The sequence below is a fragment of the Anser anser genome, assembly GCF_964211835.1.
Source record: "Anser anser genome assembly, chromosome: 5".
Lineage (NCBI taxonomy): Eukaryota > Metazoa > Chordata > Aves > Anseriformes > Anatidae > Anser > Anser anser.
In genome coordinates, this window is record NC_139725.1 from 64,780,765 (window position 1) to 64,807,707 (window position 26,943).

The 26,943-nt window shown below is 46.3% G+C and overlaps 1 protein-coding gene across 12 annotated transcripts in view; it reads left to right on the forward strand.

Moving 5' to 3' along the window:
- Positions 1-26,943, forward strand: part of LOC310900771 (uncharacterized protein) — a 332,787-nt gene that overhangs the window by 107,962 nt on the left and 197,882 nt on the right. For 2 of the 12 annotated variants that reach the window (XR_014585376.1, XR_014585377.1), the window contains one exon: positions 7,290-15,165. The exons of 9 other annotated variants lie outside the window; for them this stretch is intronic. The gene's annotated coding sequence lies outside the window, so the exon portion shown is untranslated. One more of the 12 variants, XR_014585378.1, reaches the window with a different exon arrangement.

The following is a 26,943-nucleotide window of genomic DNA, read 5'->3' on the forward strand; positions in this document are numbered from 1 at the left end:
AAGGGTTGGTGGGCTTGAGGCAGGGCTGGCGGCTGGGTGTGCTGGAGCAGGTGTGAGGAGAGGGGAGGGAGCCTGGGAGGTGGCAGTGCCGTAAACGCAGGTGGTTCCTCACTCTTTGCTCGTGCAACAGCTCAGACACGTCCAGCCCATGGCAGATAAATAGGTTGGGGTATTGCGATGGCTCCTTCTGCTCACAAGAATCTGCAGGATGTGTTTTCCTGTAGCTGTAGCTCTTGCTTGAATCATCTGCTCCAAGAAATGCCTTTCCTCCTCTCCAGGTCTGGTGCTTTTTCTTTTTTTTGGGACACGATACCGCAATAAATTACCTCTACGTGAAGATGCATGGTCTATACAAGCAAGCCTGTACTTTGTGTTCTTTTGTGACAGTCCAAGAGCGTGCTGCCTTTCAAAGCAAAGCTGGGGTTTCCATTTGTATTACATTTCTTGTGATGATAAAGGCTTTTTGCCTGAGTATCTTTCTGGTGAACCTTTGCGATTAAAGCGAAAATCATTAACTGGGGCTTTGCGAGGCTTTTCTACGATTTCACCAGCCCTGACGACGGTGGGGAGGGAAAAAGAAAGAAAATGCTCCAGCTCGTCTTCCCCGCTGTGCTAACAAGCATCTGCAAACACGGATGTGGGGAACAGGCACCAGGCAGCTCCCGCAGCTCTGTGTGCAAGCAGCCGTGCGATTAAAGCGGGGTTGGACAAGTCGCCGGGTGTCAGCAGAGCCTCCGTCACTGCCCGTGTGTAAATGCTGAGCTCGCAGCAGATTGGCAACGTCCCGTTTGCAAGCCTCAACGGGCAAGGCTTGTGCTACATGACGTCCCCTGGCTTTGTTGTGACCCAGGGGGACGGACGCGGGTGACCTTCATGGTTCTGGTACTGGTGTCAACTTGCGGAGCTGCAGTAAGCTGGTCGTGCGTCGTCCTCACCTCCGAACCGGGGGGTCTTTGGGTGCGGGGGATTTCTGAGGCACAGGCAGGTCGTCGTGTATTAAAAGTAGTTTGGGCTTGCAGGGCTGTGAAGCAAAGCAATGTGTTTTATTTTCCTGAACACGAGGTGACTTCAGGGCCAGCAGTGAGGCTCCCTGTGCTCTCGCTGCGTGTCGTGGCTGCTGCCCCGCGTCCTGACCCAGGTGGGCAGCTGGCTGTGGGACCCAGACACGGGCAGCGGTGCTGTGCAGTGTGCTCATCTGCCTGTTACCCTTGGCTGGGGTGAATCCAGATCCCCCGAGCTGGGTGCTGCTCCCTGCGCTTACACACAGCTGCTTGGGAACGAGGCACAAAGGGCTCTCCGTCCGTCTGTGGGAGGAGGTGGCGTCTCTCCTGATGGCCCCGGTAAAAGCCACGCGGGCACCTTTCCAGGTGCTGATGTCCCCAGCCTAGCTGGCCCTTCCGCATCTTCTCCCTCGCAGACAGAGAAATGAGATGGTAATTGTCCCTGCTTTGAAAGGCTGAAGCGCAGATGTTGTTGTTGCTATGAAATCAGTTTGTTGATGCAAAGAGGAGTGTGTGGCTGCGTGTTGTGACTGGGCCTGGTAATAGTGTGTGATTACTTCTTGCAACATCAACAGAAGCGCTTAATGAAAGAGTCTGCAGAACGACTACTGAAACGTTGGCTGCTGCTGCCTCCTTGCACCAGCGGAAGCGTGGTAACATCGGGAGGGACCATATTGTAATGGAAAGGGTTGCAAAGGCCATAAGGGTGATGCCATCCCAGAAGTGAAGGAAAATCCAGTTCCCTAAGGGTGCACAAAGGGAATGGCGTTCCCTTTCCATTTGTCCTGCCAGCAGACATCCCACATAACTGGGGTTCACAGCACCGAGCACGAGCTTTGCCTGCTCCCTGCCCGACCAGGCGCTGCTCGGGGGCTGTGGTGTGGCGGCGATGGGGTCGGGAGCTCTGTGCATCACGCTTAGGGCACGCCTCACAGCTGGGTGGTGGGCTTACCTTCAGCTGTGAAAATGCTCCATTTCAGGCTTTTTTTTTTTTGTACATCATCAGTTGTGGCATTGGACATCCATTATCAGTGAGGAAAGATGTAGTAAAGTATGAGTCTAAAGAGTAGAGGAGTGATATTTAGCTTGTGGTACACAGTTTCCCATCTATTATGCTGAAGATGGGCTTAAAGCCAGCAGAGACCATGTTGTGAACTCTGTGGTTGAGTTTGGTTTCAGAGTTTCTTGATACTGAGAATATCAATATGCTCCTGCTTCTGGACATCGTTTCTGTGGGCAGGGGCTGGTCATTCTCCCTCTTGCTGAGGAGTTTATCATTATAAACTTGAACCTTGGGTTTTAGTTTCTTTCTTGAATGGTTTCTATCTGTTTTAAAATGTGGGCACTGTTTAATTACTAATGAAACCTCTGTTCAGCTGGAAAAAAGACTGCAAGCATAGTTTTGTTATTTGTTGTTGATGATGGGCTGGAGAAGAGGAGCAAATCTGGCTGCAGCAGAGTGAGGTGACAAGGGATGGGTAATTCCTTGCTGCTGTGATGGTTACACAGTTTAAGCCAGTCCAGCATGGGAAGCTTCTCCTTGGTGGCTACAAATGGAGATAGTGACAGATTGCTGGTGGAAATGTCTCTCCTTGTCCCTGTGCTCTTTGCTTTGAGGGAGCACCATTGAAACTCCCCTGCCGGCCCTGCTGCCACGGTCGCGTGGACCACGACAGCTCCTCTCTCATCACCACGACTTCGTTTTCACAATACAGACGGGCAATTACAGCTTGGGTTCATGCTTGTGGCCCTACCAAAAAAACCACCGTGGGGCTGTTGTGCAGCTCTGAGCACCGGTCCCTGCCCTTGCGTCAGTAGCGGTGGGCTGTTCCTGGCCCCGGGGACGTCGCTCCTCCCGTCTGACATCAGCAGTGCGTGGTGAGGGCTTGGTCTGCGCCACAGCTCTCCTCGGAGGCGCAGCCAGGCAGTGACTCATGCCCTCCTAAAATAAGTCCTCGCCAGGTGCCTACAGGCAGTGATTCATTTCGTCTCTCCCTCTTCATCTGCTGTCAGAGCTGGTGCGACAGGCTCAGCCCCGGCGTCGAGCTCTGCGATGGCTGGAGGGAGAGGAGAGGAGAGGAGTTCTGCTCTCCCTGCTGCCGGGGAAGCCGTGGGTGTTAGCTGGGTATTAGCTAGCGAAGGGGAGTGCTTCGTAGCTCGCCAGCTGGTTTTCCCCATTTATTTTGGAGGCAAAATGCAGGGATTCTAGGGCAGGATTCTGGGAGCCGTGTCCCAGCTCTGAGCTGCTCGGTAGAGCTGTCTGAGCCACGTGTGGTGCTGACGTGTGCCTTGTTTCTTCTCAAGCCTCTTCTGGTGTCCCTGTGTTCTGCTCTGTGCCAGGGGGACTCGGCCCTGTTAGGGCTGGTCCAGCTTGATTGTGCGGTATAGAATAATCAGATAATAAGAGCCCACTTACTTCAGGAGAGCCTGGATGCTGTCCCTCAAACCCAAGTCAAGCTGGTGGCAGACAAAAGGAATTTGCTCCTATTGTACTTCACCTCTAATCAGCATTGCCATTTTTTCAATAAGACTGATCTTTACGAACAAAATTCCCTAAATAATAATAAAAAAAATGGACAGGAGGAAAATGCAGTGTTACGCAAGCAAAACAACATTAAATTAAAACAAAAATTCCCTAAATTTCATGTGAAGATCATTATTTCCAGATGAGTGAGGATAGCCAACAGCAGAACTTCTGACTTTTGGTCTCTCTTAGAGGTAGGAAATGTTCTGCATTCCTTGCTGACTCCAATTCCTTAAAGTCCAGACAAAGCAGCCTTACCTTCCCCAGGCTGTATTGCTGTGCTTGGGCAGCTAGTTGGACTGCTATTGACGTTTTTTCCCATGGAAGCACCAGGGAAAAGTTTTCCTTTGCTGAAATGTTGTCTCGCCATTGTAGGTTTGCTCAGGTAGGCTGTGAAAGTTCAGCCGTTCATTTGGTTTAGATGGGGTTTTGCACTGGGGCTTGAGTTTCCTTTGCCTGGTGTCATCATGGGACGTAAAACCAGGGATTAATTCCCACTGACGTTGACTTTAGCACAAAGGGAACGTTTATGCATGGTGCAGGAGACATCTTAGTCCACAGTAACATTTGAAGAAACTTGTGAAAAGCTGAAGAGACGCAATCCCTTTGCTCAATAATACAATAGTTTTAAATAAGATTTCAAGCTCTGTGTTTCTCCAAGGGGCAGATTTACACTCCTACACCCCTATGTGCAAAAAAAACCACAATAATACACCCAAAGCAGATAATAAAATACTTAAATTGCTTGACTTTTCTGCCTTTTTTTTTTAAGGCCATGTTGGATGCGGGCAATCTAAAGGTGCTTAGAATTTTTTAGCCCTGTGAAGCCTGTATGTAAATACAGTGCTAGAGCCCTGTGCTGCGAGCAGCCTACGAGAGGGTACAGACTGCATTCTGTTTGTCACAAATGATACGTTTCTTATAACGTTCTCCAGGTGCTTTCCTTTTCCCTTTTGAACAGGCTTCAGACCTCCTGGCCCCGGTGCACAATGCGCGCTCCGTGCATCAAGCTGCGTAAGAAATCCAGAACCTGAGGTAATGAATTGTCTGCTCAGCGTGCCGGTGGCAGCACAAATTCAAGGCAGTAGCTGTGCAGAAAGGAGTGAATCTCTGAATTTTTAGGGATAAATGAAATCAGAGTCCTGTCGGCTCCTTTCAACTTGTTGCTTCTAGTTCCTCTTTTCTTCAAATATACCGGGATGCTTCGTTCTCTTCCAAGACCGACAGTGCTTGTCATAGGACACAAATGTTTTCTTTCACACTCCATGAGAATAATTAAACTGGCATTAAACTGATTTATAAAAAGAAAAAAAAAAAAAAGCTTTTGGCAGAAGCCCAGGGAGCTTGGCTCTGAGATGTACCAGACCATAAACGCTGGGCAAGAGCTGTGTGAGGTTATGATGAGGGCAGAGGAGCCGAGCTGCTGCCTCTGCTGTGCTGCCTCTGCGTGGAGCCATTGCAGAGCCAGAGTAATTGGAGACATGGGCAAAACCAGGAGTCGTCAGTATTATGGGCAGAAACGCTGGTTTGCTTGCATAACGCTGCTTTTTCCTCCTGTCCATCCGCCTGCTTCTTCCCTCTGCTGCATTTTTTTTTTTACATACATATATATATTTTTTCTGAAGTATTGCAGGAATCATCCGACAAAGAGCAGACCACACTCAAGTACTCGAGCAAACAGCCTGCGAGAACCAGCATTTGAATTCAGGGCACAAAGAAGTCATTACTTGGCTGCTCTGTCCATTTGTCGCTATATGAAATGCACCCTGACTCATCTGTAAAAGCTACAAAAAGCCATCTGGTTGTATTAGTCTTTCTTTTTCCTGTCGCAGTCCCTGGTTGTATGTCTTTATTATGTTCTTTTAAGAGAACCGCAGCGTAAATACTTGAGGCAGGGGAAAAAGAATCTATGGGTGTATGTCCCTCGTGATTTTCCTTAGGGGAGGGGATTTAATTCATCGAGGAGGCAGAAAGACGACGATAAAACAACTCCCTCCTGTTGCACATCTTGCTTGGAAGTGGAGTGGAGCCTCCCCGAGCCTTGAACCTCTCGAGAGGAGATCCGTGTGAGCTGAGACCGTGCACCGTGCCTCATGGAGTACGTGCAGCGTGAGGGAAGGGAAGAGCTGTGGACCTGCAGAAGCTGCTCACGCTTTTTCTTCCTGATGAGTTTGCATTAATTTATGGTGAGGACGTCTTTTCCAGCACAGCAGAGGTGCAAGGACCAACCCCACGGGTGGCAGTAGGTGAGAGTCTGCATTGACACCGAGAGGCCCGCGGCTGTGCTTGCTGCGAGCAGTGAGGAGGTGCCTGGGTTTTGCTGTCTTTCCTGTGGTACCTTGGTATTTGAGCATCTGCTGTCACACACAGTGTTTGACATCTTAGAAGGGAGCTGCTGAATAAAGTAAGATCCATATTGGCCGTGTTAACAGCTATCAAGCAGAACTGATTATGAATTTCTATGAAAATTTTATTGCTCCTTTTCATTTTTCAAAATGTCTCACCGTCTTTCCCAGTAATCAAGGAACACAAAAGCTTTTGTTGCACAGGATCTGGGAAAACACTGTTCCGTTTCTGTTAAGCAGGTGCACCTGCTGACAGGTTTGGGGTGGAGGGGAAGTGTCCACACATGCCTTGCATAAATGCGCAGTAAATAGGAAGATTGTAGGTGTCTTAGATGTGGATTTGGGAGGGACTCCTTTGATAGGATGTGAACAAGTCTGTAAAAAGACCTTGCAAGTCTCAATAGTGGTGTAATGAGACATTTAGCACTCCGGTGACATTTGGTAATTTATTTTATACCCTTCCTCCCTAGATTTGCTACAGATTGTGGTAGAACAGGAACGAAACCCTTAAAGGTCCTTTTTTCATCGCTGGTCTGTAAAACTGCCGCACAATTATTTCCACTTTCTGCATATTTTCCATGAGCAATTTTCAGCTTGTGAGAACGCTTTGTTGGCAGATGTTGGGTGCTGAAGGGGCTGGATAAAACTTTCAGCCTCTTGTCCAGGCCCTGGGGCCATCATTGTACTCGTAGTAAAACACATCTGTGACAGTCCTTTGGCATCGAGGCTGACTGTGCCAGGTTGGCTGTATTACCAAGCTCCTTTACTCACCCCAAATAGGGTAGGTAGGATGGTCTTTAAAAAAAATGGTCTTGGAAACATCATCTGGAAGCTGTTGGAAAGGCTGATAAATGGTCTGGGTGAAAAACTGAATGGGTAATTAATTGCATGGTGTTGTTTCTACTCCTGTTGCAAGTGGCTGTCCTCCCAGGAAGAGCTCTCAAGTGCTGTCCTGACCCACCTGCATGCACGTCTCTCGGTGTAGGGTCTGCGTCATTTGCCTTTTGATGCATTTTCCATTCCCTGAACAGGAGCAGAGTCATGCGTTGTGTGAGGATATGGGGAAAATGCTGGCTGTGGCTCGAGGGGAATGCTGTGCATGGGGAGCTCTGCCTGGGTACTTCAAATGATGGTTGGTGGAGGTCTGGTGTATTATTTAGGAACATGTGTTTAATATACATCTGCATAATATTACATTTATACAGATGCAAATATATACTTATTTTCCTCTAACATGTCGTGTGAGATTCTTAGGAGTTTAGCTCTCTGTGATATTTAAGCTTTGTGAGAGATGGACTTCAGTGCAAAAGTAAGTAAAGGTTAGGAAATGGGGGAGTACTGAACCATATATTACTGACCCACTTTATATATACCAAGCCATAATATTACTTCATCTCCTCATTCTGACTTCTTGGCTAGGTTCTTACTCAAGATGAGGGAGGACCAACTCAGTTGTGCCTGCAATGCTCACGCTGCTGTAACACAGTAATCAACCAGGCGTCACCCGCTGGATGACAGCTGTGGATGCCGTAAAGCCAGGACCGGGATCACTCCTTCCTCCCCTTTCCTACTCATGCCTACCTCTAAGGATTTCAGCTTTGAAGTCTTCTGTGGGGAACTGACTTTTCCAGCATGATCTATGCAGAGCTCGTCTTGTACCTTGAAAAATAATAATTCAAGATAATGTTTTCCCGTGGGCCACCTTGTTTTGGATCTTAGGATGCAGACCGGAATGAATTGAGGCTCCTGGCATTTGTGCGAATTCGCCTGTTAAAGCATCTCACTTACAAATGAAGGTTAACGCAGTTAGGCACGTCATTCCTCAAAACGTGTTTCCTCAGAAAAGGACATGCCAAAACTGGGAGGAAAACCTAAGTCTCTTGAATCACAGACCCTTTCTTAATCCCCCCCAAACATATTTTTAAAATGCACGAATGATTAAATTACTGCTTCTTTATGTCTGAGGCATTGTCATGTTATTTCCTCTCCCTCTGTAATTAATATTCTAAATTATTTACCTTTTACCTTTCTTTCTTTTTTTTCCTCACCATCACCTCTGGAGCATTTTCCACGTCAAACAGGCTTTCTTTGTTTAAACAAGAAGCGTTCGGACTTCCCAGCTCCCTCTAGAGCACACATGTTGCTAAACAGCGTGCCTGAGGTGGATGCTATGGAGTGTCCCCTGGCGCCAAATCTCACAGCATCCCCTCACTCCGAGGAGTGCTGGCAGGGCAGCGAAGTGACAGAAAGCCCTACGTGTCTTGGTGCAGCCTCGTGGGTCACGAGCCCGTGGCACCACCAGCTCTGACTCTCTACGTAGCACTTCTTGGGCTTCATCTCCCCCAGCCTTTGAGCAGTCCTGGTGTGCCTGCTAGAAAAAAAAAAAACAAAACATTCAGAAGGTGCTAAAAATGACGTAGTTTTAATTAGAAATATTGTCAGCATTCTTTTATCCAGCAGTCAGCATCTAGTGGTTTTGTTGTCCATGAAGCCTAAAGCACTTCCATGCTACAAGCTAAGCACCCCTACCGAGTCCAGCCAAGCTTCCAGCACTGCTTCAGCGCTGAGCTTCTGAGTGGTATTTTTTTCAGCTGTATCAAGGGTTTGCTGACACCTGTGCATGTATCCCTGTGTTTCCGGAGTGAGCTGTCAAAGCAGCACCTTGCACTACGCACCGGGATGCGAAGGGAGGCAGGATAGCATTGGTCGCCCCGTTGGAAGGTAGCATCTGCTCACAAGAGGCGCTCGGAGGGTGGAAGGAAACCTGGAAGCAAACTCTTCCTCTTTTCTCCTTGGTGCTGGACCCATGACTCCAGCCAAGGCTCTGCCTGGGGTTAGGGGAACCTGGCCTCAAGGCTGGGTTGTGTTATTCTTCGAGGAAAAGTTCAATTACCCAAACCTGATGTGGTGGGCTCCCAGCCAAACAGCGAGCCAAGAACCTGGCTGGGCAGGACAAAAGCCCTCAAAGATACGACAATAGCTTCCTGGGCTTTGAATTTGACAGCAAAAGTCTGCCAAATATCTGCAGGCTATGCTGATGCACTCTTCTCCCACGGTCTGAAATCAATACATGGAGCTGCTCTGCATATTTATTACTCTAGCTGCACTGTAACCACTTGGGCATCTGCTTGCAAGAGTGGTTCACATCCCTACAAAATATATGTGCTTTCAATAATTGAAGCTTAAGAAAAAAATACCCAGCAAAACCTATGGATGTCTGTTCATGAAAAGGGCTGAGTCCACAGAGTCCCTTTAAAAGTTATTAGATAGCTGTTCTTTTTTTGTTGTTTTCCCTGGGAAAAGAAGAGAAGAATTCAGGAATTCTCCAAACTATGACTTAATGGGATTTCTCCCCTTTACCCTACCTTAAAAAAAAAGAGAGAAGAAGCCAAGTTAGTTTGAAATAGCAAAATCTTTCTAAAATGTTAGACACTGAAAATAAAAAGCTCTTGAGAAGCGCTATGGGATGTGTTACCCAAACCAAAAAGTAGTGCGAAAACTTTCCGAGAGGTCTGGCATGGTTTGGCATATTTGGGGCCTTTACCCCATGCAAGCTGTTTAGAAGATTTATGAAGCTTCTCTCTCTCTCTCTCTCTCTGACAAAATACTGATGTGTGGGTAAGAAAAAATAACATTCTTTGTGAGCTGCAATTGGAAATCTGTTGACCAGAAACAAATATTATAGCCCTGCAAGCAGATGTGCGTATTGATGTGCGGGGTCACTGGGACCGCCAGCTGACTAAGGAGAAGCTGCAGTCCCTGGGAGTACAAAGCCATGGTTTGCTTAACCAAGGCGTTGAAATACACGACAGGGTGAGATTCAGAGAGAATGTTGTCATTGTTAGGGAACAGATACTGTGTTTTTGAAGGAAAAAACGGATATTGCTGGTTGGCTGGGCATTAATCTGCTTTTATGGCTGTGTTTGTACACAGCAGATAGCACCGCGCTGTTATTTAGCGGGTTGTAAATGAAATGGAGCAGCGCTGCTTTGTTCAGGGGTGTTAAAGCAGATGTGCTCTGGCAGGTAGCCTTTGGAAATGGTGCTGCCCCTCGCCTTCTGGGCTGCTGTTCCCGCGAGCCAGGTCCTCCTCCGCTTCCTCCCTGCACCGTTCACCTGACTCTTGTCAACAGCCTTCCTGTTGCTCCCCTTGCAAACGTCTCTCTTCTGCTGGTGGAGAACAGGCAAAATGCCCCCGCCCGGCATTTCAAAGAGAGGTTAACGTCCTCCCTTGATGGTCCCCCTCGGATCTGCCCCACCAGCTGCCAAAACGCCCTTGTCCGTGCAGCGCTCTGGGTGTAATATCTCGGGGTCTGTTCCAGCTTCCCAGCACAACCCCTGAGTCAGGGCAGGAGAAGTGCATGGCGCTTTCTGGATCCGTTAAGGCTCAAGTACTGTTCACTCTCGCACTGTGTAGTCCAAAGGCTCTGCTTGGGGCGATGGGGAAAGGCAAACGAGAAGGTTCCCATGGGCTCTGCTGCTCTGAGCCTTGGCTGGATACCCAGGCCCTGTGGTCAGGCTCAGTTCAATTTCCGCAGCTGGCTGAGGGGGTCCAGATGAGGTTAAAATGTTGACCTGTGCCCCCCCGGCTGCACACCGGTACCCACGTGGATGGGGAATGCCCGGGGATGCTGTGCCGGGTGCTGGCTCCCCATGGAGCAGGTGGCTCCCTGGAGTTCTCCCCCAAGCCCACAACATCCTGGGTGCTCTAGAGACCAGATACCTCAGAGAAAATTGCTAAAAAGCCCAGCCTTTTGCTGGAAACACCCCTGCAAAGATGTCTTGGCTTCATTTGTCTGCGCTGACCTTAGTACCTTGCCTAGCTCAAAAGCTTCCTGTTCCCCAAACTTACTGCAGAAGAAAAGAGAACATTTTGTAAAATGCTTTCTGAATTTCCAAACCTTTTATCTTGCACTCAGGCAAGCTGTTAAACTCATTCAGATGAGTGGAAACCGTGAAAGCAGGCATTATGCATGCCAATAAAAAATAGGACACACTTCAAAGAGGAAGGGAATTTACCTTCAGACTCTGGAGGAATTCCACTGGAAGCTGGAATATTATTAGGTACTTCGAGTTTACTTCGCCAGGAAGTGTCTACCCACTTGCTCAGCAAACTGAATGACTTAACTGCTGCACTAGGTGATGAGATCTCAGAAAAGTCCTCCGAGGATGACGAACTTCGTCTTCGGGCCCCATCAGGGCTGCTTGTGTTGGTAGCAGCCCCTGTGCTCACCCTGTCCCCAGCCCTGCCTTGGAGGTGCCATCAGAGAAACACTGCCTTGGAGCTGATGGGGCCATCAGCATCTGATGGAGTCGTTACTCCTTCCACTTGGTACTAAAGGAGAATGAGACCTGTGGCGATTTTTCAGCCTCTGTCCACCCAGATTTCCAAATCCGGCAGTAATTTCCAAATCCGGGCAGGATCATGTTATCCTCCCACAAGGGATAAGACAGCCAGGAGCCGATCAACTTTTCAGATATCGGTAGAACAGATGATGTAGCTGTAAATGTAAGTGATGTAAATGATGGCTCATTTCTTGAGCCATCTACAGCATTTGAAAGCTTATAGAATTTGTGTATTTTTTAAAAGATCCCTTCTCCAACTTGATATTTTGGTTTCAGGTAACCGCTCATTTCAGAGGGACTCGTGTTTCCCAGTTAAACGGGATTAAATAAGCTGCTGAATCAAGGGGAGCGACTGCTAGTTTCCTAGATTACTATCGGTCCATTTGGAAATGTCTACAGAAAAAATATTCTTGCAGTTCATCTTAGTGACCCTCTTTAACTGCAGTGGTTACCTGTGACCAGATACCTGGCGTGTTCAGCCCTCCTTGGGGCTGGACTGTAACCATTGCTCGTAAGGTAGCTTAAAAGGTGGAGGGACAAATTACTTGAGCTTCAACTACGGAAGGCCATATAGATACTGAATACCATGAGACAATGAAGGCCAGCGAGTGCCAGCTGCCAACAGCAGTGACCTGGAGCTGGTTCAGGGCCGTGACCTGCTGTTACAGTCACTCGAGGTGCTAGGGGATGAAAACCTACCTCAGAGATAGCTGAAATCCGTTTCCTCAATAAGGAAAGAGAAGGATGTTAGTAGTAACATGGAGGAATTAAGCAGTGGTTGCTTCAGTCTGCAGTTCCTTCTCTAAGTCCCTCTTCAGAGGCTTTAAGAGAGATTATGCTTTTAAGTGGAGGTCTGTCTTTGGGGCATCTTTTTCCCCAAGTTCTTAGTGAATCCTGTCTTAGTGAAGCATTGCTGAAGATAAAAGACTTTACAGAGGAGCAAAGATTTCCATTTAAGAGCTGGAGAATCCTGTTTAGTAGGCAGGTAATCTTCTCTAAAGCTTTCCGAAACCGATGGGAGCGTTTAAGCCAGTTACTTACCAGAAGCCACGCAAGTTGTCTTGTAGCAGACAAATCAATGGCTACTGAGAATCCTAAAGCTGAAGTAAATCCCATTGTTGCCCTCTGTTTAGCAAAGCTGGTACCCTCTTTTCTCTCAGTAGGACATGCTCTGGAAGTTGGACACACAGCGGTGCTAGCTGGAGCTGTCGGGGGCCAGGCTCCGGCCCAGGAGGTCGGCAGTCCTCGCGTGTCCACGAACCCTTACCAGGAGCAACTGGGGCTGCTCCTCGCCCTGCCACCACCAAGAGCAGAGCCAGCAAGCCCAGTGTTCTCTGGTGCTTTGCAAAGTTTGAGCTTCTTTTGAATCCTTCGGATAGTTTTCTGGGGGATCCCGAGGCAGTTTCTGAAGCACCTCGCCTGGGCGCTGTGCTCCAGCAGTCAGAAGCGTCGCCTGCGCGGATTTCAGTATCCCATTAAAACGATCACTGGGACGTACACGAGTCTGCTGTCTGGGTGAGGTTTGACAACTTTATCTCACCGCAGCTGTGAGGATGGAGGAACCTGAAGGTTTAATCCCCTCGATGCCACGTTGCTTTTTCCTTTGCTTGCTGCTGGCCTAATTGCTGCTCGCTCGTGTGAGCGCTGGGGGTGACTTGTGATAAAAGCTGAAAGCTGAGGACGAAGGGAGAAGTGTGTTTGCTCAGATCAGGTGCGTTATATCGTCTGTTCTCTCCCTCACTTCCTGAAAGGATGAAAACCACCTGGCTGCCATGCTTGGATAGGTTTGAAATTAGCTGCTGTCATTCTTTTCTCCTGCTCGCCATCTCTGTGAATTCATCTCACCAGCCTGTCTGCTCCCTGAGCAGAAAGCCCATTTAATCCATACTCAGCACATTCCTAATTGCCCCTATTTGTTTGTTTGTTTATGACAGGGAATTCTTGGAACGTCCTTAAAGTTAGTATTCAAACTGTTTGTTTCGTTTTCTGGGGCACTGGGTTAACTTCAGAATTTCTTAGGAGTCAAAATCTTGTTTTAAATAAGAACCCTGCTCCTACTATGTCTTGCAGCTCTCTTTTGAAACGTAATTAAAACTTAAAGAGTTCATAACGTAAGAGCCAATAAAGCAGTCGTCGTCTTTGCTTTTTAATGACTGTTGGAGAAGTATTTCTTGTCTTGCTGAGACTGGTGAGGAAGTAGCTGCAGCACTGCCAGATAACTGATTTCCCAGTTCAGTATTAATTTTTTCACTTAAATCACTGAAATGACTTCTCGCATTAATAGTGAGTACTGGCACCAAGTGACCTTGCTGTGTTGTGCAGAGCCATCTTTTCTATTTGGATCAAGTATCAGGTAGCTGCCGCAGGAGAGTGACAGCTGTGTCTGCTGTGACTTGCCATCAGAACTTCAGGTTTACGTTACTGTAAGAAAATAGGGGCTGGAAGGAGCCGGTCTTCTTTGGGCGATGTTTCCCACTCCTCACTGTTCCTAAAATTGTACAGATGTAAATACTTCTGCAGAGGTTCCCTTTCCCTTTTCCCTTCTCACTTTTCCTTTTTCCTTTTTTTTTCCCTTTTTTCCTTTTCCTTTTTCCCTTTTCCCTTTTTTCCCTCTTCCCTTTTCCCTTTTCCTTTCTCCTCTTTATATTTTATTATTATTTATTATTATTGTTATTATTTTTAAAGATGCTCAACTTCTTTGGATAGTTTTAAATTTTACATTTGGAGAAGGATGGAGAAGATTTGCTTCATGGCTTTGAAGAGGATACTTGATGTATTACATATTTATATATATATATGTCTTGTAGAAGATACTCTGAGGAGGATGCTCACCTTCATGCAATGACTGTTGACCAAATTGTCTTGATTTTCCAGTTCGTCACTGTTAGTACGCTTACCATTTGGCATGGAAGATTTTTATTAAGCACATTATAAAAAATAGTTATTTGAACATCCAGTAGTTGTGTGCACACTTTCTAATATATATATAGCATAAAATGAATAATATAGAAAGTTGAAGGAACTCAGAGGTTATAAAAGCTGTTTCAGAAGCAGTATAAACACATTTAGATATTTTTTTTTTTTTGTGGGCAGCAATTTTTGACACTTGAGACTTGTCCTAAGGTAACGGCAGGAAATTCCAGTAGGCTTTCATTAGTTTGAGATAAATGTAACAAAAAACTGTAAATGAAAGGAAACGTCTCCTCCCAAATCCCGTGCATATGTTATCCTCTGGAAGCTTTGTGGGTATAAAGCAATTGTCAATTATCTTTTAAAATTCTCTAAAATGCAGACAAATTTCTGCTCTGTCATTGCAAAAATAAAATGTGATAATGTGTCCATCCATTTTTCTCCCTTTTAAACACTTTTGTCTATACAGACTGTGCACAAGCCTTTTTGTGCAGTTACCTTTCATGTGGAAAATGGAACATGAAGGCTTTTCCCATGGTGAGCAAGGTAAAAGTAGGAAGATTTGCAGATGACTTTTTGGTTCCTGTGTGTTTTTAAGATGCTTAGCTGGGTATCAGAAATATGAAACCTTCTGCTGGGTGGGTCGCTTATTCTGAGTGAATATCCCACTGCATTTGTAAAGAGAAGGGAATGCATCTCTGGTTATGTGCTATTCATACCTGGTGGAAGAGCACGAAAAGCCTTTTCTTCTTACTTTATATATTCTATTGCCTATTTGCCATTCTCTTCCAACTTCTAACTTCCAATATGAAGTAGAAGCATGCCCATGCAATTCTATGGTATAATAGTCAAAAAACTTGATTTTTTGGGATTAATTTGATCTGAAGTTTGTGGTGATTACAACTACTTTCTATGGGTTTCTAACCACAAGAAGTGACCAGTTAGGGCAAAATCCCACCTCAATTATTTTCTAGATTCTTTAGGTGGCATGTCATGTCTGTTCTTACTGAGAATCAGGAAGACTGGGGAGTCATCTTTGCATCCTTTCTTGGCAACTCTTAGCAGGCTCAGCAGTGTCAGACTGGTCCTGCAGTATCGCTGACATTTGCATCTGATGCGGTGCAAGTCCTTGGGTGGTCCCAGTTCCTTACAAAAGCAGGTGGGTGCCAGACTGTCACAGGTAGAAAACGACATCGATGGCAGTGCAGTCGCAAATGCCAAAGAATGCCTGAAGTTTGGGGGTAATTCAGATAACTTTCAGATTGCTGGAGGTATCCTCGGCCAAGGATAAATTAATAAATAGTGAGATGATTTCTGCCTGGAGGAGCTGGTGATGGATTCAGCTGACAGTTGGATGATGAGCCCGAATATGTCATCCCGCTGGCTCTGCAACAGGAGAGAAGGATGGGCTGCGGCTTCTGGGTTGCATCGCCTGCTGCCACCACTACTGCTTGGCCAGGTTATGAGATCGTGCTGCCGTTTGCCTGGCTCAGCTTCTTGCCGTACCCCAAGGTATGCTGGTGACTTTGGGGACATCTCCAGAGGAAGGTCTTAGCGACCTCTAGTTCAATAACGAGCAACCGTGTATGGAAGAGGGGAGAGATGCTCCCCGCCTCTTCTCCCTGTTTTTAATGAGACTGGGTTCAAATGTGAAATAAATAGTCTGTGTTTAATTGCTGTTTTGCTGAGAGATCCAGACCCAAACAGGAGCCATCAAAAATCTGTGCAAATGCAGCTCTCATCTTTCACTCCTAAGAACAAAGTGTCTGGCGTGGGACAGAGAGTAATGGCATCTGTCCTCTTCCAAAATTAATTATACGAATGTGTTTTGTCTCCAGTAGACAAAGGCTCTAAGTATACTGTGTGGAGGTCTGACATTTCCCCTTTTCCAGGGATTTTGTAGAAGTGATTTTTGCACGAAGAAACCAGGCTTGGAGCGCAGAGCGGCAGGTAGGGACACAGCAGCGTCACATTTGTCCCCTCCCTTGTTTTCATCCCTGTCTGGCGGGGAGGACAGAGAGCAGTGAGCAACGGTGGGGATGCTGGCACAATGGTAATGCCAAAAACCAGTGACCACCAAAAACAGAGAAATGGAAATTTTTGGTATTTAAAATGAAAGCAGCCCTCCCATACTTCTATGTTTGTTTCATTCTGATGCATAAAATATAATGTTAAATCACTTCTTTGATTTTAAAATGCAATATTTTTTAAAAAAAGTCCCCTGTCTTGGTACTTAACAAAAGTACAAGCTGTTCATTACTATTTAAAAAAATGAGTTAGCTCTTCTCTGAAGGAGCTATTAAAATTATTTCAAGGACCTTTCTTTTTTTAAGTGGGAACTTTGAAAATACAAGTGCAGACGAAGAGTGCAAAGGGAAAACGTAAGCCACTTTAAGAATCCTGCTAACATCTCCCATGCCTGTAGATTTCATTTTAGAGGAAGTGCCCCCAAAACAGAAAAACAAACCAAAGTTAGTCATAATCAGCTGATTTAATGCCCCCAGGAACTTGAACTAAAGTTCTACACAGCGATAAATTATGATTATTGCAATACCTGCATTTTTTAAACTCAATAACCTGCAATCAGTTATCCAATAACACTGCAGGCAGGCTGAATAATTCAGTCCCATCTTTCTTTTAATGTTGGAAGTCTTTTGAAATGGTCTGATTCTTATCTTTTGCTGTAGTCATTACGGTGTCATTTAAAACCCACACAGCCTTTATGACAGCTTTATGCCTCCCGAAGGATTAAACTGTGAAAAGATAAATGCATTCCTTAAGTTTTTAGCAATGAATTCCATATCAAAAGAAAGCAGCAGATTGGCATCTTTTAGACCTAAACCCTTCATTAGCTCCCATTTGGGTGAGGCTCAGTTTGGGTCAGAGAACGCTCGGTATTATTCACATCACAGGGATCTGTCTGCCTTGCTGCTAGACCTGACCCTACTTCTTCTTGGCTTTTTACTGTCTTACATAGCTCATGCTGACAGGTGTCAGACAGAAAATTAAAATGGGATCGTGGAAACATGCTGTTCTCCGCGCACCCCCCAGTGTTCTGTGTGGATTTCCAATTTTAGAGCTCTCTATTTTTGTCTCTCCATATGCTCCCCCGTCAGCTGGAGTTGAGCAATCTCTTGGTTATGGGTAACACAGAAAGCATCTGTGAGAGTCAGAAGCCCAATCAACACTTATCACCCGTCGGGGAACAGGGTAATAAAACTCTTGGTAATAAATGTTGGGTCCAGTAGTAGGCATCTCCATACTGAGCCTTCATTTGTGATCCTACGGATAACTCAACAGAATTTCTGCATTAATAGGAAACCTTAATTATTGGTGTTACAAAGGGGCTCAATGACAGCTTGTTCTCTTTGCTGTTTGCTCTTGTGAAGAAGCGATCCTGAGCGTGTCTACCATTTTACCCAGAGCTGGACTCAATTGCAGCACGTTACGGGAATGATTCCACAACAGGTTTCCTTCTGTCTCACAGGGGTGAGAATAATAACTTGCAATTAGGATTGCCTGAAAAATGCCATTTGTTGCTTTGGTTTTGTTCTTCCATGGAAAATGTTGAAAGCTTTTGTTTTTCTTGTAAATTTTCCCAAGAGCAGGGTAGGGTTTAGCGATAGGAAACTCAAACAAAAGATTACAGTAAAAATCCCACCACTCATTGCCAGGCTGTGTTTAAGCAAAACAAGACCCTTCATCTTTCCTGCTACTTTTCCTGCAGGGCTGCGTTCTGCATGCCTCACTACAGGAGATGAAAGTCAGATTATTATTATTTTCTTTTAACTCAAATGAGAAGTTTCACTGATAGAGAACTCAAAACCTGCTTTGTTTCTTGCTTTGGGGGAAAAACCAAAACCAAACCAAAACACGCAGATCCAAACTCGAGAAGTTTCACTTCTACCTGGAGTCGATGCATTTGGTGGGGCTGTAGATGGGCTACAAGTGAGCCTAGCCCAGTTTCAAGAGCTTGAATGGGGTACGGGTGAGCATACTGAGAAAACATTTCTTTACTCTGTGGGTGACAGAGCAACAGGTTGTCCAGAAAGGCGGTGGAGTCTCCTTTGGAGATATTCAGAAACAGGATGTGATCCCGTGCAACGTGTGTTAGGTCACCCTTTTTGGTAGGGTTTTGGACCAGGTGATCTCCAGAGGGCCCTTCCAACCTCAGCCCTTCTGTGATTCTCTGATTCTGCAATGGGCACACCGGGCGTTTCCAGAAGAACACAGAAATGCAATGCTTGGGGCTGCAGGAGTTTGATACACCATTAGTACGTATGTCTAAAAGGCATATTTGAGTAAAAGGGAGGTGAGGTTGGGGGGATAAAAAGTGGTATGTTCTTTCATTGAACCATAGTTTCTTCTGAGGAAAATGCACAATGTAGAAATGCCTGAATTCCTTCCCAGTTCAGGGAGTTGTATGGGAATGGACAGGCCGGGATATACATGACCGTGCAAAATACACATGGTTTCTTACAAGATGCCCAGAAGAAACTTTAATTTTCAAGATGCTGGGTGCTGTGTTTGTCCTTATGGACCAAAAGGAAGGGAGGAGTGTCCGGGTGAGTCGAGATACTGAGACAATTCCCTGCCTTCCTGCACAATAAAAATACAGAGCTCTATTTTTGTAAGCTTAGCAGTTATTCACTCCTGATCATGCTTGAATTATAAATGAATAGGATAATGAGGGCTATTAAAATAATTTTTCATCAAGGTTAATAAATGAATAAGACAATTTAATGTTCACACATACATCTCTGGGATTAATTCTGCGGGGTGCTAAGCAAGCTGTCCTTGTCCCAGGGATGGCTGAGGGGATGCTCGGTGTCCGTAGGTGCCCTTGAAAAAGCCAGCATTAGCCTCAGCTTGATTCTTCATGGAAGCATCATGTTCCTGAAATATTTAAGTCATTTAAATAAGCGCAGGAACACATTCCTACTCTGTGTCCCACTTAATGTAGCATTAGTGGATTGGTCATCTCGTGCTGCATGAATAATGGAAATACAGATCCAGCAATGTTTACAGAAATAAAAGCGCAGCATTAAGTTCTGCTGTTTCCCCCCTGTTATTTGCAAGTGCTTCCACAGCCACCGGGTGTTCTTGGTGATTCTTTTGAGCCCTGCATGACCTGCATGTTGAAAATGTATTTTCCAAAATGGAAATATTTATTTACCTAGTGTTTGGAGACTTGTTTTATTTTTCTCCTTAGAAATATTTTAAGAGATGCAGCTAAGGGGCAGAACTAATTTTGTGTACTTTGGCAGCTAACTGTGCTTCAGAAGCAGTTAAAGAAGTGGTCTAGAAACGTAACACGGGCTGGAAGTCCTTTGTCCAAACTGTTTGGCAAACTTATTCAGGTCCATGGGGCGCAAGCTGTGAGTTACCAACTGGTGAGTTACCAGTCAGTAAGGCTCTCCAGCTCCCAGCACTGCTCTGTTTGGAGCAAGTGAAGTCCACCACAGGTAGGGTGGCACCATCTGTTGCGAAGGACTTCAGTGAAATTTTGATTATACTTAAAAGAAATCCCAACAATCCTGTGCAATTCCATGGAAGTTTTCTTCTTAGTTCTTTAGCTTTAAAGAATTGCACTTTTGGCTAAGAAGCAGAAAACTGTAACCCATTTTGATAAAAATTTCTATTCAGAGCTAGCAGCTCTGCAAATAACGCTGGGGGCCTGCCCTGCTCCCCCACGGTGTTTCCCTGACCAATTCCCCTGACTTTGCTTTGGGGGCAGCAGCTCTGCCACAATCTTCAACACTTGGTCAGGCGTGTGAGGCAGTCAGGAAACAAAATTGTGCCGGATTTCACACCTCCAAAGCCGAGGAGTCTCCAGCTCCCTGGTCAAACTCACCAGCCGTCGGCTGTTACGCCTGGCTGGGTGTCTTGGCAGGGGGTTGGAACTAGGTGATCTTCAAGGTCCCTTCCAACTCAAACCAATCTGTTTTTCCACCTCTTGAGCTTTCACTAACACATTGAGGGTTATTTTCCCACCAAGTAAACGATTTCTAGGTTATATTTGCATGGAGGTCCCTAAAATCAGCCTAAATCCTCCTGTAGGCTCAGATCTAGCTCGGAGCTTGATTTGCAACAAGTAATTAAGTAGTTCAGGTTGGTAGCTCCCCTGCCTGGCCCGAGAGCTGGCTGAACTTGGTGCTCTTCTTTGGTGGATTTGCTTGATAACGGAGGAGTTGGTTGCTTAAGTTTGTTGCTTTTCTTCTTATTAAGAAGATATCCACAGGTGCTGTACTTTGCTAACAGGCTGACAGCTGCCACCTGCCTGGAAGTGAAAAGCTGAATCGTTCAGGAAACCGCTGTGTTGGAGTCCACTCCAAAACCTCATTAATTACAAACAAAACCCGGAAGAAGCTCTAGCCTCTGAGTTGATTTTTTTTTCTTTTTTTCCCCCAACATACAAAAGCCACATTCAGTTCCTAATTGCTCCGAACCCAAACAGCCACTTGTGACAAGAAACTCCGCTTTGATTGCGTGCCACCCTCGGTGCATCCCGTGGCGGTTCTTGCTGTGGTGGAAAACGAGATGAAAATCAAGAAATGGGAGTTGAGAAGAGGAACTGTTATCACAGCTGGGTGGTGGAAGGTTTCTTAGCTCCCAAACAAGTCTCTGCTTTTAACGTTGTGCAGTGTTTGCTTACGACAGAACCAGCTTTCATGTATGCATCCGGCCCCACCGGGGTGTGGAATGGCAGCAGATGTAAAGGCAGCGAAGCAGCTCTTTGATTTAACTCCAGCTGTGCAAGTGGGGACTTAAGTGAAGCGCTGCTGCTCAGCTCCTGGCTGAGAGGAAGGCTGCTGTAGGAAATAACTACCCATTTCCAAATCGCGTGTTGGCTGAAAGATGGAGCAAAGCAGAGTGAGCTGCAGTGGATGACAGGGCTAACAAGTACTGATTTCTGCACAGTTAAGCATGCAATGAAGAGAGGAGTTTGGTGTCTCTTCGTGGCTTCATACGTGACAACTACTTAAACTCCTCAGACAATTACAGAAATAAGATTAGATGAGCTGCTGGTGAATCTTTTCCAACCCTTCTGTCAGCTGTAATTTATTTTTTATTTTCAGATTAAGATCATAGAAGTAAAGTGTGTGAGCACCTTGGGGAAGTGGAATTATGCTTTATTATTAAAAAGCAAAGGTGTTTCACATGAGGGAAGAACAGAGCGATGCACAGCCAGGGTCGGTGAAGGCACTGGGTGGCAGAAGCCTCCACGGTCCTGCAGCTCCTGAGGACGAGCTGGGGTGCGGGAGGGTGCAGCAGCTGGTGAGTGAGAAGGCATTGCTGTTGGTCTGGATAATTGATTTAAAAAAAAAAAAGGTAATTTCTTCATTTCCCATTTGCATAATCCACTCTTTCCCCCCTGCTTCAGTGTTAAGTTATTCCTGATAGGGCTGGCCCTGATGCTGTGAGCTGCCTTAAAATGCGCTGAGTTTGGCTGTTGTCACTGCTGTGAGCGAGCAGCAGAGTGTTTTGGAGGCCAGAGAAATGATTGTCAAGTGCCGCGTCCAGTCTGTGACTTCCAGTGAGAAGGTTTTTTCTCACAGCCATGCTCTCCACTTCTGGCTCAAGCTTTTGCGGCTCACCACCTTGCTTCCTGGTGTTGATTCTAGCAATCGGCTGGATGTTAACATTAATGGAGGGGAGCAAGGTTTCAGTCACTCCGTTCTGAATTGCCTGCCTGACGCTGGATGTACTGGCATCAGCACATTGTTGCTGGGCCTAGGGGTCTCTGCAGGGGCTCGGCAGCCTGCTCAGCCCCAGCACGCACGGATGCTGGCCTTGCTGGGAGCCCTGGGCTCGCAGCTCATTGCACTGCTACGGGCTGGTGAAACAACAACTGGCAGTGCAAGGCAGCACGGGGCAGGCCAGGGACAATATCCCCTTACCCTGAATGGGGGCACTCGGTCTGATCATTAAAAAAGGGGTGGCTGCATTAAAAAAGGGGTGGCCAGCAGGGAGAGGGAGGTGATTGTCCCCCTCTACTCTGCTCTTGTGAGACCCCACCTGGAGTACTGCGTGCAGGCCTGGGGCCCCCAGCACAAGAAAGATGTGGGGCTCTTGGAAGGGGTCCAGAGGAGGTCCACTAAGATGATCAGAGGGCTGGAGCACCTCTCCTATGCAGAAAGGTTGAGGGAACTGGGCTGGTTTAGCTTGGAGAAGAGAAGGCTCTGGGGAGACCTCATTGCGGCCTTCCAGCACTTGAAGGGAGCGTATAAACAGGAGGGGGAACGCCTGTGTACATGTGTTGGTAGTGATAGGACAAGGGAATTGGTTTTAAACTAAGACAGGGGAGATTTAGGTTGGAAATTAAGAGGAAGTTTTTCACTCAGAGGGTGGTGAGGCACTGGAACAGGTTGCCCAGGGAGGTTGTGGATGCCCCATCCCTGGAGGCATTCAAGGCCAGGCTGGATGTGGCTCTGGGCAGCCTGCTCTAGTGGTTGGCAACCCTGCCCAGAGCAGGGGGTGTGAAACTAGATGATCTTTAAGGTCCTTTTCAACCCAGGCCATTCTATGATTCTGTGATCATGTCCTGACAGCAGAATTTGATCCTCTCTGCTCCTGCCCATGTGCGACCAGGCAACATCCACTGCTCCGGCCTTGCTGGGCCAGCAAACAGCCTCGATGGCAGCACGTGGCCTCCTTCAGCATGTTTCCTGTGATAATTAATCATGCTTATGAAACACAATTGCTCTTTGTCTCTGACATATTTTGCTTCCATTTACCTACTTTTTTATTTTATATTTTTAATTTTGTGCAGGACATTCCTGGCTTAATTTGACAGGCACAATAACCTGGGTAGGTAAGACTCGCTCTCCTTTGGTGATTTAGCATCGTTACAGTCAGCAACAAATTACCTTTTCTCCTCTGATCAGTGTCTGCCTGCAGCTCTTGCCTAGTTTTCTAAGAGCACAATGATTCTTATCTGTCTCAAATTTTAAAATCAGTAGCAGAAAAAAGCTACTAAAATGTAGAGATCGGATCCCCTCATCCCACACTAGGGACCCCTGAGGTGTGCCATGCGGAGGGGCTCCCCTTGCCCGGGAGGCCACAGGCTCCCAGGGGGACCTGGAGACCCCTGGGGTGGCACGGTTGTCCCCATGTCCCCACGGCCATCTCAGGATCCTGTTGAGGACTTTGCTGAGGAGGCCCTTTTCTTGCCGGTGGGTACCTCCAGCCAGTTTTCTTTGAATCCAAGGGCCCTTCTTGCTGAACTCACCCTCCTCTTCATGCTTATTGTCTTTCCTGTCTTAACTCTTGAGACCCTGCAAGTAGCGAAGCGAGGGGTGTTATCACCTGATGGTGTATGTGAAGAAGGTTTTTTTCCTTTAAAAAGCTCCAGCTCGCCGCTCTGTTATTACAGGCTAGCACGCAGAGTGCCTGTACCGCGACCTGCCGACAAAATGGCTCCTGGTTAGCGATTTGCGAGGGTTTGTTGCTGAAGTAATACACAACCCCAGCATATGGTAATTAGAGATAAGCAAACAGTTGAAATAAAATCTCTTAAATTATACCACACGGTGCATAAGGAAATGTGAGGCACATAAACAAACAGGTTTCCTTCCCTAGCTGCAGACAGCGTTAGCAGGTGATTCACTAGCAGCACGTCTCTCCCTTGTCTTCTTCATTAGATCGTCATTAATTTACACCTGTGTTTTGTGAATTACAGCAAAGCACAGGCTCACAAAACACGCCGTGTTTTGCAATGCTTACAAGGAGGAGATGTAGCCAAACAAAGTGAACTCCCTCAGAAAATTAGGAAAGTGTTGGCTCCTTCCCCCCAAAGCAATTTGTTAAACCAGATATTTCTGAAGTCTTATTTTTAAATATATTGGTGAGCTTAAAAGCAATTTTGAGACTCCTTGTCCTACCCGAAATGTAATTTCTTTTAATCTATGAGTGGCTTATCAATACAGGGGTTATAAAAACTGTTGTCTTGTCCAGAAAACATGAGGAAAGGGTTTCTCCTACGGGTACTGCAGTAACTGCTTGGTGGGGAAAAAACAACACCGAGATGCAGTGCTTCGGGCTGTAACCAGGGGATGGCTTTTGACAAGAACTCAGTTTTCCCTCCATTGCTGCACCTGGATTTACATTGCTTCATGCCATTTCTGGGCGTTTTTGGAGTCAGTGAAAATCTGTATATTGTCAGTGTTGAAAGCAGTACCACCGCTTGCCAGGATGTGTGGTGAGCCTGGCTGGAGAGATTGCTGGAGGTGCTGCAAGTGGAAACCGGTGGGAAATAACATTGCTTCTGTTAGGGGTAGTTCGTCTCTTCTCTTGGAGAAACCCTGCAGAGATTTCTCCACTGGGAAAGTCGGGTCTACTGGGCGTTGTGTGTATATGCATTGACTTTTGGTTAAAACGTATGGAAATGTTTCTTGGAGCCTAACCTGGGAAAGATCAGATCTGGACTTAATTCAGGGTCACCCTCCCAGCTCGATGTTGCTGAACAAGTATTCCTGTCGCTTCACAATGTATTTGGGTGCAGCAGTGTGTCCCAGGGCTGTCGCTGAAGGCAGCGGCTCCCCAGTGACCCGTGGCAAGGGGAAGGTGTCTGCAGGGCTTGGGCGTCAGCGGGGCTTTTGGCACCTGGAGCTGTGCTACAGCAGGACTGCAGGACAGGTAGCCACTGAAGGTATAGGCTGATCTTCATGTTTGGTTACCTTCGCTTCCTGTCTTATTTGTAGTTCGCATTTCTCTGTGCTCCATCCCCCATTGCTAGAATTCAGGATGTCTTTTAAAGCAAGACTAATTCCTTTTCTACTGCATTTTATTTTTGCTTTTTATTTTTAAATTTGGGGTGCTTGTAGGCCATAACCAAATCAATACATATGCAGCCTATTAATCTGCTTAAATATTTCTCTGGAAGAAGAAATTGTTGGGCCTTGAACTACTCTTTTATTGAAGGTAAAACCACTCCCACAGGCAGTAAGTCTTTCTTAGAATGCTAAGGCATGAGCCCTAACAAGGCAAAAGCAGAGAATTTTGATTAAGTCAGCATCTTGAAGATGCATCTTAAACAATACAAATGCTCCCAGGCTGAAGTAGGAAACACGGTAGTGTTTCATCATGTGAACATTGTCTGACATCCTCGGTTCACTGGCCGTCTGTCATTAACAATGCTACCTGCGTGGAACCCAATAACTTCTGATTAAAACAGACCTGCTATTTTTTGAAAAACACTCTATCACCCAGGGTGTGAAGGCTGGAGAGTTTACCACTCTGCTCTACAAGCTGCTTCAGTGGTTAGAAACTCTCACATCAGAAGCGTGACTGTCCCTTCTTACCTCATCTGTTCTATGATTTTCCAACCCTGAATTTCCCAGCCGGGAGACAAATTGCTGCTTTGCCTGCTAGAGGTCTACAGCCTGTGCTACAGGTGAATGAAGGAGGGCAGAAATGTTGAATACTTTGACTACTTTGGCATTGGAAGTGAGGGAGGGAGAAGATTTTTGCTGAAATATTTTTTTTTTTTTTTTTAATGTGCCACTCATCCAGGAACAGGTACAAAGGAAGGCATTCATCTCAGCTCACAGCAGACATCCAGAAAATGGGCATCCAGTCTAAGCCGGTTGTCCACATCCCTCTCCAGCTTGTAGCAGGGGTCACCCCTTTCTAAATTAAGTAGGTATCACATACAGATGGCATAAAGCATATCCCATCAGAGGTCTTTGTGCTCCCCTTACTGTGGAGACTGCGTAGGTGACACGTTTGGTTCAGACACTCAGATTCCACACACGAAGCTGAGCAGAATGGTTTTCCTCCCCTCCAGGAGCCGTAGCCTGATCTCGCTGCTCAGAGCCCGGCCGTGCTCCCACAGTGCATTCAGCCCACGCTGCCCGGGAGGTCAGCCCCCGTCCACGTGGTTACTTATCCTCATCTGCATCTTTAGCTCTGAAGGATGGAGGATGATGGAGGGCAAGCAGCAGCTTTTCCTCCGCAGACTAATAGCTGTAGCAGCAGAGATCTGTCATGTCTTCACGACTGCCTTGGTTTACAGTGCACTCCCCATCTGCTGCATGTAAAAAAGGCAATGTCAGCTGTAAAATATTGGAAGTCTGACTCCAACACAAAGATCCCTGACAATTTAATAAGAATTCCTCATGGTGCTTCACAAGCTCTTTCAGGGTTCTGACACGATGCCTCAGGCAGGATGGATTACACAGGCTCCCAGGCACTTTCCAAAAGGGAATCGCGCTGGCCAGTAGGTGTGAGTCAGCGAAGCAGCTCACTTCATCAGCACCGACTGACGCCTTGCATCCTGTAAACCGGGGGTAACCTTATATTCCCCGGCCCTTTTTTTTGCTGTGAGACAAGATAGAGAACGTCACCGTTGCCTCCTCGAGTGGCTCACACGTAAGCCTTAATGGGACAGTGGGTTTAATAAACGCATGGCTTCATTGCTTCTATAGGAAAGCTTTGTATCCGTCACGTAAACACACGGAGTCAATGGGGATGGACATAACCTTTTATATACTTATTTTCCTGAAATCTGTGGGTATATCCCAAATAAATCTTAGCAGAAGGTTTCATTTTTCTTTTGCCTGGTCGATACTCAGCTTGCAGGGAGCTGATACATCTGTTTATTTTCTTCATCATCTTGCAGGATGTACATAGTGCACAGAACCATGAAAAAGAAGCGGCTGGAAAAGAGATGCCGTTATTTGCTCTTATCTCAGCCCATGATTTTTGAAAAGAGCTGACATAAGATTTAATAAATATTCAGTTAAAAGAGGAAAAAAAATGCTTTCTGCAAAGCTGCAGCTTTGGACTGGAGGAAATAAAAATAAAAAATAAGAGAA